Genomic DNA, 12,727 nt, shown 5'->3' with positions numbered 1-12,727 from the left:
GTCTGGAGTCGATTGTTTCAGATCGAGCAATAAATACCCGTGAGGTCGCGAAGTAGCGTCGTGGTATGCTTCTTCTAGAAATTTTGGATCGTCGGGATATACGCGCGAGATGACGAATTTGAGCGCGATCGCGCGGATTTTTGAAAATTACTATATAATTAGCGTTGAGAGATATATCTCGTTGCCCGCGGCCTTGGTGGAAAAGATTTTGTGAGATGAGTATAACGCTGAGATTCTTATAATGACTTCCTTTGGTAAACAGATCGACGATAGCGTCGCACGATGACGATTCCCTCATAAGATCGTCAATCGCTAATTTTGGAGATAGCGGATCGTTGGAATAATCTTCCGGTCGCGGTAACCCCTCGTGAAATTCGAATGTATTTTTCTTTATTTTTAGCAAAGTATTACCATAGCCGCTCTTGTGTACATTGTTTTTTTCTTCTTCATTATTTTCACTCGTATCACATTGCAGACGTTGATACGCATCTTGCCATTCGGCGTAATAAAATAAAATTCTCTCGAATCGAACTTCGCACATGGCGGATAAATATCGAAGAAAAGTTTTTACAAAAATCGTTTTTCCGCATCCCGTAGGTCCGTAGACGATCGACGTCCAGGGATGTTTCCAGCGCACGTCCAGCGAAATGAACTAGTTTTTACGCGTGAGTTCATAAATAAAAAAGGTAAAGAGTAACTTAATATCAATAACTTGCGTATCAAAATACGCACGCGCATTGAATATTTTTAATATATATCTCGAGTCGGAAATAAGCTTATTAGTGTCCCGCAGAGGCCGCATGCTCGCGCTAGCGATCTCGGGCGCATCGTGTCAGCTGACGAGCCGATGCGCGTCGAGGTGCGCTGCTAATTAGCGTATTCGTAGAATGCTCGCGACAGCGTGCATCTCCAGCGCTAACAACGATGATAGGCTACGTACGTGACTGAGAGAATCTCGCGAGAAGAAAATTCGTACTTTTTACTAAAAACGTAATTTTTTTAAAAGAAAAATATTTCTCAAGTCAAGTAGGTTTTCGAGAAGAGGTAAATAATTTTTTGATGAAAAGAACTTTTGTGAAACTTTTTATTATTAGACTTTATTTCACGGAAAAAAATTTACTTTAGTTTAAAAAATAAATTATAAAGTTATAAATGTTTTAATTTTACATTTTATTTACTTTTCTCCTTATTGGTTACATTTATTTTGCTCGATTTTATCTAACAATAGTAAAATATATATTAAGAGAATTTTTCGGGGGGAAGAAGGTTCTTCAGGAAAAAGGATAAAATAATCTAATGAAACAAATTTTAAGAAATAATTTTAATACTTTGTACGTTTAAAATCCTAATAATAAAATTAAAAAAGTTTTATTTCACATTTTTTTTTTACAATTTTTCACTTATTAAATATAATTAAAATTTTTCTGTTATTACAAATATTTTTTCTAATTAAGATATATCCATAATTTATATTCTATCCTATTCTGCACTATAATATATCCTATACTTTTCAAAAATTTATATTATTTTTTCAAGACAATTTTACAATTATTTATTTTATTATATCTACATTTTGCTGTATAAAGCGAAAAACGCGCGAAGGTGGAAGAGAGAAGCGATCATGTGGAATTATTATATTGCGTTTTTAAACAGTTAAATATCCATAGGGGAGGGAACAACGATTGTTAATGAATCTACGCTTTAATAGCACAGGCGCACATATTTTTGTTTCATCACGAGTTATTATTTCGTGAAATGCTGTACGCCGAATGGCTCTGAATCGCAGATTTATTGACGTTTCCGGAGTTATTTCTTTTTCCTCGTTTTCTCCTATCTCTCTTTCCTGCTGCCACTTTCTCTTTGTATTAATAATTCCCTAATACTATTAAAATTAATTAAACGAGAGTTTTCAAAGTTTAGGGTTATACCCTTCATTTTGCAAACTTCGTGCATCCGACCATCAGATGTGCGAACCACATACGCGTAAAATTTTGGACCGCCGGACACGAACGACTCTATATAACTATCGAGCCCATAGCTTTCAAGTTCGTTAGTCATATCACCTAAAAAATTAACCGTGTGTGGTTCGTACTGTGTGGATCAGCGCTGCTTACATATATACAAGAATCAGTATCATAATACAAAACGCGCCTATCTAATTTTTCTATTCATACAATTTTAATCTCGCTTGCGCCGTCGTGTAAGCTGCTATTACAACATTTGTAAGATGCGATGGTGAGATCGCCTCCTCGCGTAATCGAGTCGAGACATATATCACTTCATCGTTTACCGGTAATATATCTGTTATTTCGTACTGAGGGTTCGCGAATAAATTAATCAAACGTTGTTGCGTGTTAACAATTTCCGTCTTTGGTAAATTCGAACGTTGCCCGAATTTTCCCCAGAAAGAGTTTAAGCATAGTTTCGCGACCGAGCGTAGACCGGAGTTTTGTGCGATGTTGTCCTTTTCAAGAACGATACCTTCTCTCTCCTCGTACTCGCGAAGATAACGCTCTTTAGCATCTTCATCCACGCATTCGCTCGATCATCCACTAGCCTCCTGTTTTAACTGTAAAAATGTATTTATATAATCGGTAAATAAACCCCCTTGACGCATAGAAGGATCGTACCGGGTGACATTGTACTGCCATATCTCGCTAACCCCTGTTACAAAATATCCTTTTTCAATTGCTTTTTGTAGTTCGCACGATATCCATGTACCCTCGAATTCGCGCTCAGAAGGAATATGAGTGCACTCGGTGTGCGAAAATGTCTCGCTACAAGTGCGGCATAACGCGAATAACAATTTACCTTGTACCCGATACGGTAATACAGGATGAAAGAGATCTTGCGGAGGGAGTATTTTACAACGTATGATTCCTTCAAGTGACTCGAAATTATACCCCGGTGCCGTTCCAATTATTGTTACACATTCCTCGTCAACGTATACTGTTGGATGTCCAATCGGGAAGGCGCCTGTTTTTAATACATACGGATACAATGAACACACATCCACGTACTGTATTTTCTCGCTCTCTGTAATCTCATATCGGGTTACAATATTTCCCGTGCGTCCACCGTAGAAGGCCTGACGAGGATCGAGCGGTTCGTTTTCTACAGCGGGATGATGTTGTAAATATCCCCGCATTTCGACATTTTCCCGCATTTCGCAAATCAAAATCACACTCCCATTTCTCCGTCACCCTGTATTTCCGTCTTCGAAAACGAAACGTCGTTGCGATGGTGTGTTCGTATCGTAAATCGATTGTATCAGCGCGATCCGACAAAAGTGATTTATCGCGATTATATTAATTTGAAAACAGCGCGGACATCCATACCAGTAACATCCATGAAACTGGAACACGTGGTGCATGGTAGCAGCGTTTTCCACTGTCTCGTAATATCCATCGACGCTAGTGCCATCGGGCAGACGATATTCCCGGCTTCGTCCTGCATGAATAATGTGATGACCGAGCTCACGCTCAATCCACAGCAACCATTGCAGCGCCTTACGCGATTGCATATTCACACGCCTATAACCTCCTGCAGGAATGATACCTATCTCTCTATCGCGCAGAAAATTTTTTCTAAAAACTCTCATGCAAGTAGAGGCAATAGTGGTGCATTCTTCGAAGGGACACACCTTTCCGCGTAGAAGAAAAATCTTCCTAAAAGCCATACAAGCTAGCCTAAGAATATCTACATCTTTGCGACAATATTGCAATATTTCTCTTTGAAAATCGAACACATAGATCTCACGGGTCATCTCGGCATGCCACGCGAGAAATTTTTCACGTTCTCTGGTTCTCATGGAATCGGGCGAATAATAGTATACTTCGGGTAGTGGTCCGACATACGATTGATTATCGATAATATTAAATAAATGCGGAAAAACTCCTTTATCCGATGTGGCCGTCAGGCCAAAGGCCTTAGGCAAATCGGATAGGCGCATCGGCATGTAATTAATACTGTCAATAAATTTCGTATGTCCTACCGTTAGTACAACTATTTTAGTACCGTTTAAAATTACCTGAGGTCTAATGCTGTTCGATTTTCAACGATATATTGCAAAATAAATTGTGCGTCAAACGATTTGGCATTATGCGCGATATAAATTAGTCGCTTAAAATATTTCAACGGACGCGTTGCGAAATCTACGAATTCCTGCACCGGATTATGACGAAATATATATTCGCGAACTCCACTCCATCGACATCTCACCGACGTTTCGTTTATATCGGCACACGACACACAAATTTGTTGTGCAACACAAAGTGTAGGCACATGAATTTTTACACTGTCAGTACCTTGGAGCGTTTGATCCTGTCGCGTCTCAAAATCGTAAAATATAAATGCTACGCGATTTCTTTTATCACATGTACGTTCACTCGTTCCCTCGTTTCCGCAATGTTGCAGCTCTCCATTATCATCGATAAGATCGGTATTAGAAGTGACGGAATCGTTATCAGGAGGGATAGGAAGCATGTAACAAAGGTGATTTAAAGGCTGGAGAGAATGACACACGTTACAGTAACTCGCGCCGCATTCGTGACGTTTATTTTTGTGGATTAAGCAACCGCAGTCGTTGCAAAATTGCACAATTTCGCAAATACTCCCTCGCGATTTTCCATGGTACGATATTTGAGTGCGGTGACGCTCCAAGCATGTACGGTTAAAAAATTCACGTCTACAAATTTCGCATCTAATAGGTTTCTCGTTAGCCAACTCGCACGACTGAACGGCATTACAACGAGGGCATTTATTAGAGCATCGATGTCCACTCCTATCGGTGCGATAGCTCATGTTACAGGGAACACAGTAATCTCTACCCCCCGAGGCGGCTCTTAAATTTAACATTACATCTAATGTTTAATATTATTACGGAATAGTATATTTAAGCGAGAGTTCGTTTCGCGATGAATATTGGCTAAAAATTCGACTCCGTCGTATAACGGTTTACCACCCCGACCAAAAGTATTGCCATTATATATTACAATGGCGATATTATCCGCGGCAAAATATTGCTAAAAGCGTTCGATTTCGGGAATTCCACAGCCTTCCTCCGGAATCGCGACACCGGCATCGCTCATTAGTTGCAAATTCTCGTTGTAACACCGAGTTTTGTCTTCTCACTGCATTCCCTTTTTCGTGCAAATGTCCCATGCGTAAATTTCCGCTCGTTGAAAATTTTCGCAGCTACAAGCGCACGAGGAAGACATAGATTATCTGCGTTAGAAATTGTTAAAATAAAACGCTTAGCAATAACTTCACGGGTAATTGCGTTAACATTTCGTCCGCGTCCCGCAGGTGGTGTGACTCTAAAAACGTGAATGTTAAAATCTTGCGTCATATCGAGCCCACCGGAGCTCTGCGATAACGAACTTACAAGTCCCCAAATATTTTCATGTGTCAAATCGCACGAAGGTCGGAATGATATAACGGCTGGGCCATGGATTCAATTCTCGGAGTCAAAAGAAAGCCCTATGTAATCGCCCACTTTGCACGACTGTATTGCGTATGTGTGGAGTTCACGAAATGCGCTTTCTAACCACTCGTAAACGTTCTCGCCCTCGGGTACCGGTCGTATATGAAATGCCTCTCTTCCCTCTATTCCGAAATTTCTAAAACGTCGCGCGTTTTCCGCTAATAATACAATATATCTAAAATTATAATTTACCCGACGAGCTATTTCTTCTTCTGCTTCCTGTGTTGCCTCGTCTTCTTCTTCTTCCTCCTCTCTCAAATTTTCACGATTGACGACAGGGAGATTGAGAGATTCCTCGTTGGCTTCTTGCCGTTGTTCCACGCGCCGTCCTCTACCTATTTGCACTGAGAAAAAGATTAAAAATGATTTATTTAAAATAAAAATTCAATAAAGTAATGTTTTACTCTCTCGTATTGGAGTTTTATAAAGAGATGTTAAAATTCTAGCAATGATACACACTTATCCTTTGTTTTTCCTCTCTTTTTCCAATGAGTCTTTATGGTTACACCGGAGAGTACGAAACACGCGGATCGATAATTGGAGAGTAAGAAAATTCTAATAAAATTTTATTTGATTAAAATAAAATTTAATCAAGAAAGAGATAATTAGTTAAATTATGTAAAGTCATTACCTTCCGCACCTATTTCTTCCTCTCCCTCCTGAACTTCCTCTTCTTCTTCTTCTTCTTCACCCCCTTCTTCTCCTTCTTCTTCTTCCTCCTCATCTTCTTCTTCTTTTTCTTCTTCTTTGCCCCCTTCTTCTCCTTCTTCTCCTTCTTCTTCTTCCTCCTCCTCATCTTCTTCTTCTTCTTCATCTTCTTCCTCTTCTCTTTCATTCTCAGAAGAAGAAATTGCATCTTGCTCATTTTCTTGTTGTTGTGTAAAAATAGTAACTTCGTCGAAGGGACTTACTTCACGAGGAGTTTGCTCACGTGGTTCTTCCGTGACATTTTCCTCACTATTCGGTTCATCCTCGGTTAAATCAATAACCGGATGTTCGATCTCCGGATTCAAAATGATACGCGCTCGTCCTGAAACATCCAATATTTTAAAATTTCTTAATAAGAATATGATACTTTACTTTCTACCAAGGTTTAAGTTTATATTAAATACTTACGAGAGGGTCCTGCCTAGGGCGAAGTATCCGCTCGACGTCTTCTATCACGAACTAGTGATAACCATAAATCTACTCGACGATTCTCTATTATTCGCGGAGGCGCACGAAATTGTCCAACTTCAGCGATTAGCCCGAGGTGAGTGTTACGTTGCTCAATGTCTTGAAAATTATTAATTTTTATAATTAAATTTGCTCTATAATTACTAGTATAATAGAAAAACAATAAAAAACTTACCATTTTCAACGCTTCTCGGAAGAAAACGTTGATGATGCAAGAGAAGAAATTCTATGTGTCCTCCCACATGTTCTTCGCTATCACCAAAATATCGTCGCGCTTCTATCACTTCCCCGGCAATGTACAAAAGTTCACGAATATTGACAAAATGTCCTAGACGGAATAAAACCGCGAGCACTACGCTAGGACACTCACCGGCGAATTTTCCAAAAATATGGTAATTCGTTTCATCGATGTTCGATAACTCTGACAAAAATTTTCCCATATTTTTTCCGCACAAACTCTGCGAAAGCAAAATACAGCTCTCGATGACATTTCTAAGATTCGCCACAATTAAATCTTTTTTCACTCACGCACACGTTGGAAAACACAAGTAATTCGTTAGCGTAAACTCGAAATTGATTTTTACTAACGCTTAAACTCGTATTTATACCCGTTTTACGAAAACGACTCATTTTTCGAACATTTTTTTTTGTTATAAAATTTATCTTGGAATTTATAGCTTGTAAACAATCGCGTTACATTTTTGTCAAATACAGCTGTACATTCTTAATAGTTTATACTCTACTAATATTTTGTTTTTTTTATTTCTTCTAAATTGTTTGTAAAATTCCATATCAGAGTTGTTTTTTATTATTGTGCGCGCGCATTTCCCCTCCACCTTTCTATTTTATCTCTTTTCCTGTGGTTATTCGGAAAGAATAATCTCATTCGTTCGCCGACATCCAAACGCTCAGTTTCGTTAATAAGAAAATTTACGGTTCTCGATACTTGTTCAACGAATACTTCTCTCTCGGCGTATATTCGATAATTTTTTTCGAGAAGAAACAATCATCATGAGTAATCACGAGGAAATTTCGTATTTTGTGAAACCATCGGCTTCCAACTGTGTTTCCAAACCAGGATGCAACAACGAGGAAAAAATAAATCAGCATATGCTGTTGTCCACAACGTATGGATTGAATTCATCCTATACAAAGAAACATGTGGGACTGATGACTGCGAACGGAGACGAGCTGGATTTCCAACCGATTGTTAAATTAACATCTCATGGAACGTCAGGGATTTGCTTCGATATGGAATCGTGGCAGAAATTTCAAGAAAATATAGAACGGGTGTCTGCATACTTAAACGGTGATAAAATTAATTTGAGTTCAATTATTATCAACAAGATAATTATAAATTTTACCACCGCGTATGGAGCAAGAGCTGTTCTACTAGCGTATCGTGAAAGTGAATAAGACAATACTTCTTCCGATAACGTCGAAGATGCGGAAACAAACGCACCAGTAGCGAAGAAACGAAAAACTTACAACGTCGCAATAGTGATGCAGAAAGCAACTTTTTTAGGATTAGAAAATATAGTTGATTGCGTGAACGCAAATTTGAATCAATTAAATTTAATTTCTTGCAATGTTAATGAATGTGCGCGGTATCTAATTAATGAATTAGAAATTAATTTACCGCTCAATAAATATATTAATAACAGCGTTATAAAACATAAAATCAGAGGTAATTGCAAGGAAATAGAGCGTAATGTACGCACACAAATAAAAGATTTAACATTTCTCGATGTATATTTTGAGATAACATTTTTGGAATTAGTCTCGCTTTACTTCGATCAAATAACAAGTATAATAGTAATGAAACGAAAATTGTATCCATGAATATTCTTGTAACTTTTTGTATAATAACAACATTATTTTATATAAACCACATATATTTTTACTCAAAAAAGTCTATTTCTTTCTTTCCCTCCCACCAACCAAAAATTTTCCCATCTTGCATGCATGCACGTTTCTGTTCACCTCTCCCAACGACGAGTCGCTTCGTCATACGAACAACAATACACATATCACCATTCCCGTGTAATCTCTTCCTTTTCAAACACATTTTACCACGATTATCTTCGAAGATTTCCTTCAACGCTCCAGAATCTATGCATGTTTTATTATCTATTTTTTTCTCACGACACTGTCATATCGTTAGCCATCCACTTATAATATTGTGTAATCTCTTCCTTTTCAATTTTTTCTTACCGTAATTATTATCGAAGATTTCCTTCGACGCACCTTAGAATTCTTTTTGTTACCTGAGGTGATGATAGTACCCGTCAATGTGACGTTGAGTAATCAGTTGGCCATAATTACGGATGCTGGCCGATTGTATTTTTTGTATATCTTTTTGTTTCCTTTGTTACCGACGATATCTGGCAATGCGACGCTGAGTAAGCGCTCGGCCGAAATAAATGCTTGTGGTTAATTTTTTTCAGCACTATACATGGACGCCGGTGCCCATTCGCTCTACCGTAAGAGGTAGCCCTATTCCTTTTCAATTATTTCTTACCGTAATTATTATCGAAGATTTCCTTCGACGCACCGGGACCTATGCAAATACATTTGATTACCCTTTTTTATCTCACCGGCGTGACCAATCGGCATTCCTCCCACCATCCCTCTCTCTAGAGTCCGCGGCCGAGTGGCGGGGAGGGGTTAGTTTGACGGGGCATGTCTGACAGCGTCAGTGACTGAGTGATGGGGGGACGGCGCCAGTGGCCGAGTGGTGGGGGTTTGTTATGACGGGCCATGCATGCCCATATACTACTTGTACTATTTTACGAAGTGCATGAAATCAAACGCATTGAACTGGGTCGATGTAAGGGAACCGGACGATATAGACGAACCAAAAAGCGCGTTTATAGATTACTTCTGGGGGGAAGAGCAACAAGCTCGTTTCAGATGAGAACGTATATACCGGGAATTATAAATTCGATTCTAGTATTTCGATGGCCGAATACGCGATGGGCATAGCTAAACAGGCGAAATTGCTTAAACCGCCAATGTCGGAATCTGAAATTATACGGTGCGTGAAAAGACACTTTGGTGTAAGCGTAATGCGAGAAATTCGTCCTACAAAACGTCCTACAAAATGTGTGAAAAACAGAGAAGAGTTTGTGAAACTCTTGGATGAACTCGAATACGAGAGGAAGAGATCCAAAAATCTAAATTCCGTGAAGAAACAGTAAAAAGTAAAGACGCCGGAAAGGAAAACAAATTTCTCGGTAAAAGAAACGGTAATGCGTACGGACAAGTAACAACGCGGACGAGCGGACAAACGAGTAAAGAACAACTCGCGAAACCGTATCAAACCTCGAAAAAAGGATCCGCGTATAATTACACAAAACGCGATAACGTGAAAAACGCGGAAAAAGGAGTGATTATTCAGGAGGTAGACGACGATGACGACGACAAACGCGACTACGACAAACAAATAGTCCCCTATGATAAGGACAGGGCCGAAAAAACAGTAAAAAACAAATCGTCCGAAAACAAGGGAACGCCGTATCGTAAGAAAATTGCATCGATCAAAACTCAGAATAATAGCGCGAGCGAACCGGATAACACGGATAGCGAAAGCGACAAAGAACGCGTTAGAGATACACATCGCGATAATGAGAACGGAACAATTATCCGAGACGTAGACGAGGTCACGAGAGAGGATCAAAATAAAGCGTTGTGCAAAGCGATGCCATTCGTAGTAGCTAAAATCGAAAGTGTAGAAGTGAAAACTCTAATAGACACAAGTGCACAAATATCTGCGATTACTAAATCCCTTTATGACAAACTGACGAGTAGCGGAGTGCATATGCGCATAATTCCAATGCGTAAATTTTCGTTGGTAGGGGCATTTTCAGATCGTGAACACCCGATTGCGAACAGAGTGCAGATTAGCTTCACAATCGCGAACAGAAAATTCGTACACGAATTATACGTGGTTCGAAATCTATCATACGAAATGATATTAGGACACGATTTTCTGATCGAACAGGTAGCAATTTTGAAATGCGGACGTGAAAACTTCGAAATAGAATTCCCGATAGATAACGACATGCGGTTCGAGATGAACGCGATGGAGATAGAGAGCGCGGAAAAACAGCTGGCTGATATACTCGAAATCAGCCACGAATTATTGGAGGACGGAGTTGGCTGCGTCTCACATTATTCTCACGAAATTAAAATGAACGTGAATCGACCGTATAAAACAAAAATCTATCCAGTGCCGGAAGCACATCGAGAGCGAGTAAAGGAACACCTGAGCGAGCTCGAGGAAACGGGAATAATCGAGAGAACGTCGACACAGTACGTGAACCCATTAGTGGTAGTTGTAAAACGAACCGGTGAGATTAGACTATGTTTAGACGCGAGAGAGCTCAATAAGAGAATGGCGAACGAACACGATCAACCACCGACGATCGACGAGGTATTTAGGCGGATAGGCGACAAAAAATACTTTACGACGTTGGACGTGTCGAAAGCATTCTGGCAAATCCCATTGACCGAAGACAGTAAGCAATATACGGGATTTCTCTTTAACAATCAAACATGCGTTTTTCGTAGAATGCCGTTCGGATTAAAAACAGCAGATTCAGCGTTCACGAGAGCGATAAACAAAGCGATCGGAGACGAATGCGATCCATTCACAATAATATACCTCGATGATGTATTGATTGCGTCAAACACACTAGAGGAACACCTTTTCCATATTAAATACGTGTTGGAAAAGTTGAGCAAAGTAGGTTTTCGGTTAAACAAAGAAAAGTGCGAATTCTTAAAAACGGAAATAAAATTCCTCGGGCACACGTTTAATCTAATCGAAGCAAAGATGAACGAAGGCACGAAACTCGCGATTCAAAACTTCGAAAAACTTAAAAATAAAAACGCGATACAGGCATTTTTAGGCCTGGTGAATTGGGACAGACGCTTCGTAAAAAACTTGGCAAAAATGGTCAAGCCTCTAGAAAGGTTACTTAAAAAGAGCGCGAAATTCGTTTGGACAAGCGAGGAACAAAACGCGTTTAACGAAGTAGAGAGAGCTTTTACTGATGCGCCGAGTCTATACGTAATACGACCGGGATACAAATTCGGTATATACATAGATACGTCGAAATACGGGTTAGGTTGTGATCGGACGATACACGGACGAGAACTACAGATTGAGATAATATTGATATCTCTTACCTTACATACACGGTCGCCAGATCATTTCACCTCTAATGATCAAGGATGCTTTGTTTATTCCGGACATTGCGCATCAATCCTTTGTCGGCTGTCGACGCTATCCAAGATGGCCGCCGTAACTACGCAGTTCCTTTGTGTCGACCAACTGTTTCCAAGATGGCTGCCTCGACACGTCGTGATGACGCAATACTTTTTCCCAGCCAAGTATGCTATATTAGCATTCACTTTTCCCTTATTACCTTTATTAAACGCCCTTTTCCTTTTTTATAGGTCTTCACGGGATTCCAGGATCACCACGGACGCAGGATTTCACGGACTTCCAGAATATCGGGATTTCGCCAAGGTAAGTAACTTCACTTTTAGTTTAGTTTAAAATATATAATAAAATATATTTAACAAATATATATATTTACGTGTTCACAGGTTTAGTCTTTGGATTTAATTATCACAATGTCAAACGCTGACGCACGTCGCACGCGCCATTGGTCCAATCAGGATTACGCCCGGATTTATTCGCGATTGAGATTCGCCCGAAACGCTTCTCCTATCGTAGCGTACTTTCGCTCGCGATGTATCTCGCTGTTATTCGAACAAAAGCTGCTATCACTGTACGCGCGCGCTATTCGACTTCCGACAATGAGATGTTGTTCTCATTGGTATTCAACCGAAAAGTCTCTATACTCGACTTCCGCTCACGAGATGTATACTCGATGTTACTCAACCGGAAAGCCAATCGGAAAGCCTTGTGCTCTCTCGGCTCTTCCTTATATATCCTTCCCCCACTATGCTCGCTCCATCGGCGGCTCGACGCATGCGCACTCCTCGCCGCCGCCTCGCGCTTGCGCTCAGGGTGATCAGGCTGATTAAATTAAA

At 39.9% G+C, this 12,727-nt stretch overlaps 1 pseudogene; it reads left to right on the top strand.

Annotated features, from left to right (window-relative positions):
* The first annotated feature begins 7,672 nt into the window (after window positions 1–7,672).
* On the top strand, window positions 7,673–8,503 carry LOC145943266 (uncharacterized; annotated as a pseudogene).
* Window positions 8,504–12,727: the final 4,224 nt, after the last annotated feature.

This window comes from Prenolepis imparis, unplaced genomic scaffold (genome assembly GCF_030444845.1).
Source record: "Prenolepis imparis isolate NDT839.2.m4 unplaced genomic scaffold, iyPreImpa1.0 SCAF_11, whole genome shotgun sequence".
Lineage (NCBI taxonomy): Eukaryota > Metazoa > Arthropoda > Insecta > Hymenoptera > Formicidae > Prenolepis > Prenolepis imparis.
Note: the sequence above shows the minus strand (reverse complement) of the source record. Positions and strands in the feature narration are given on the sequence as shown.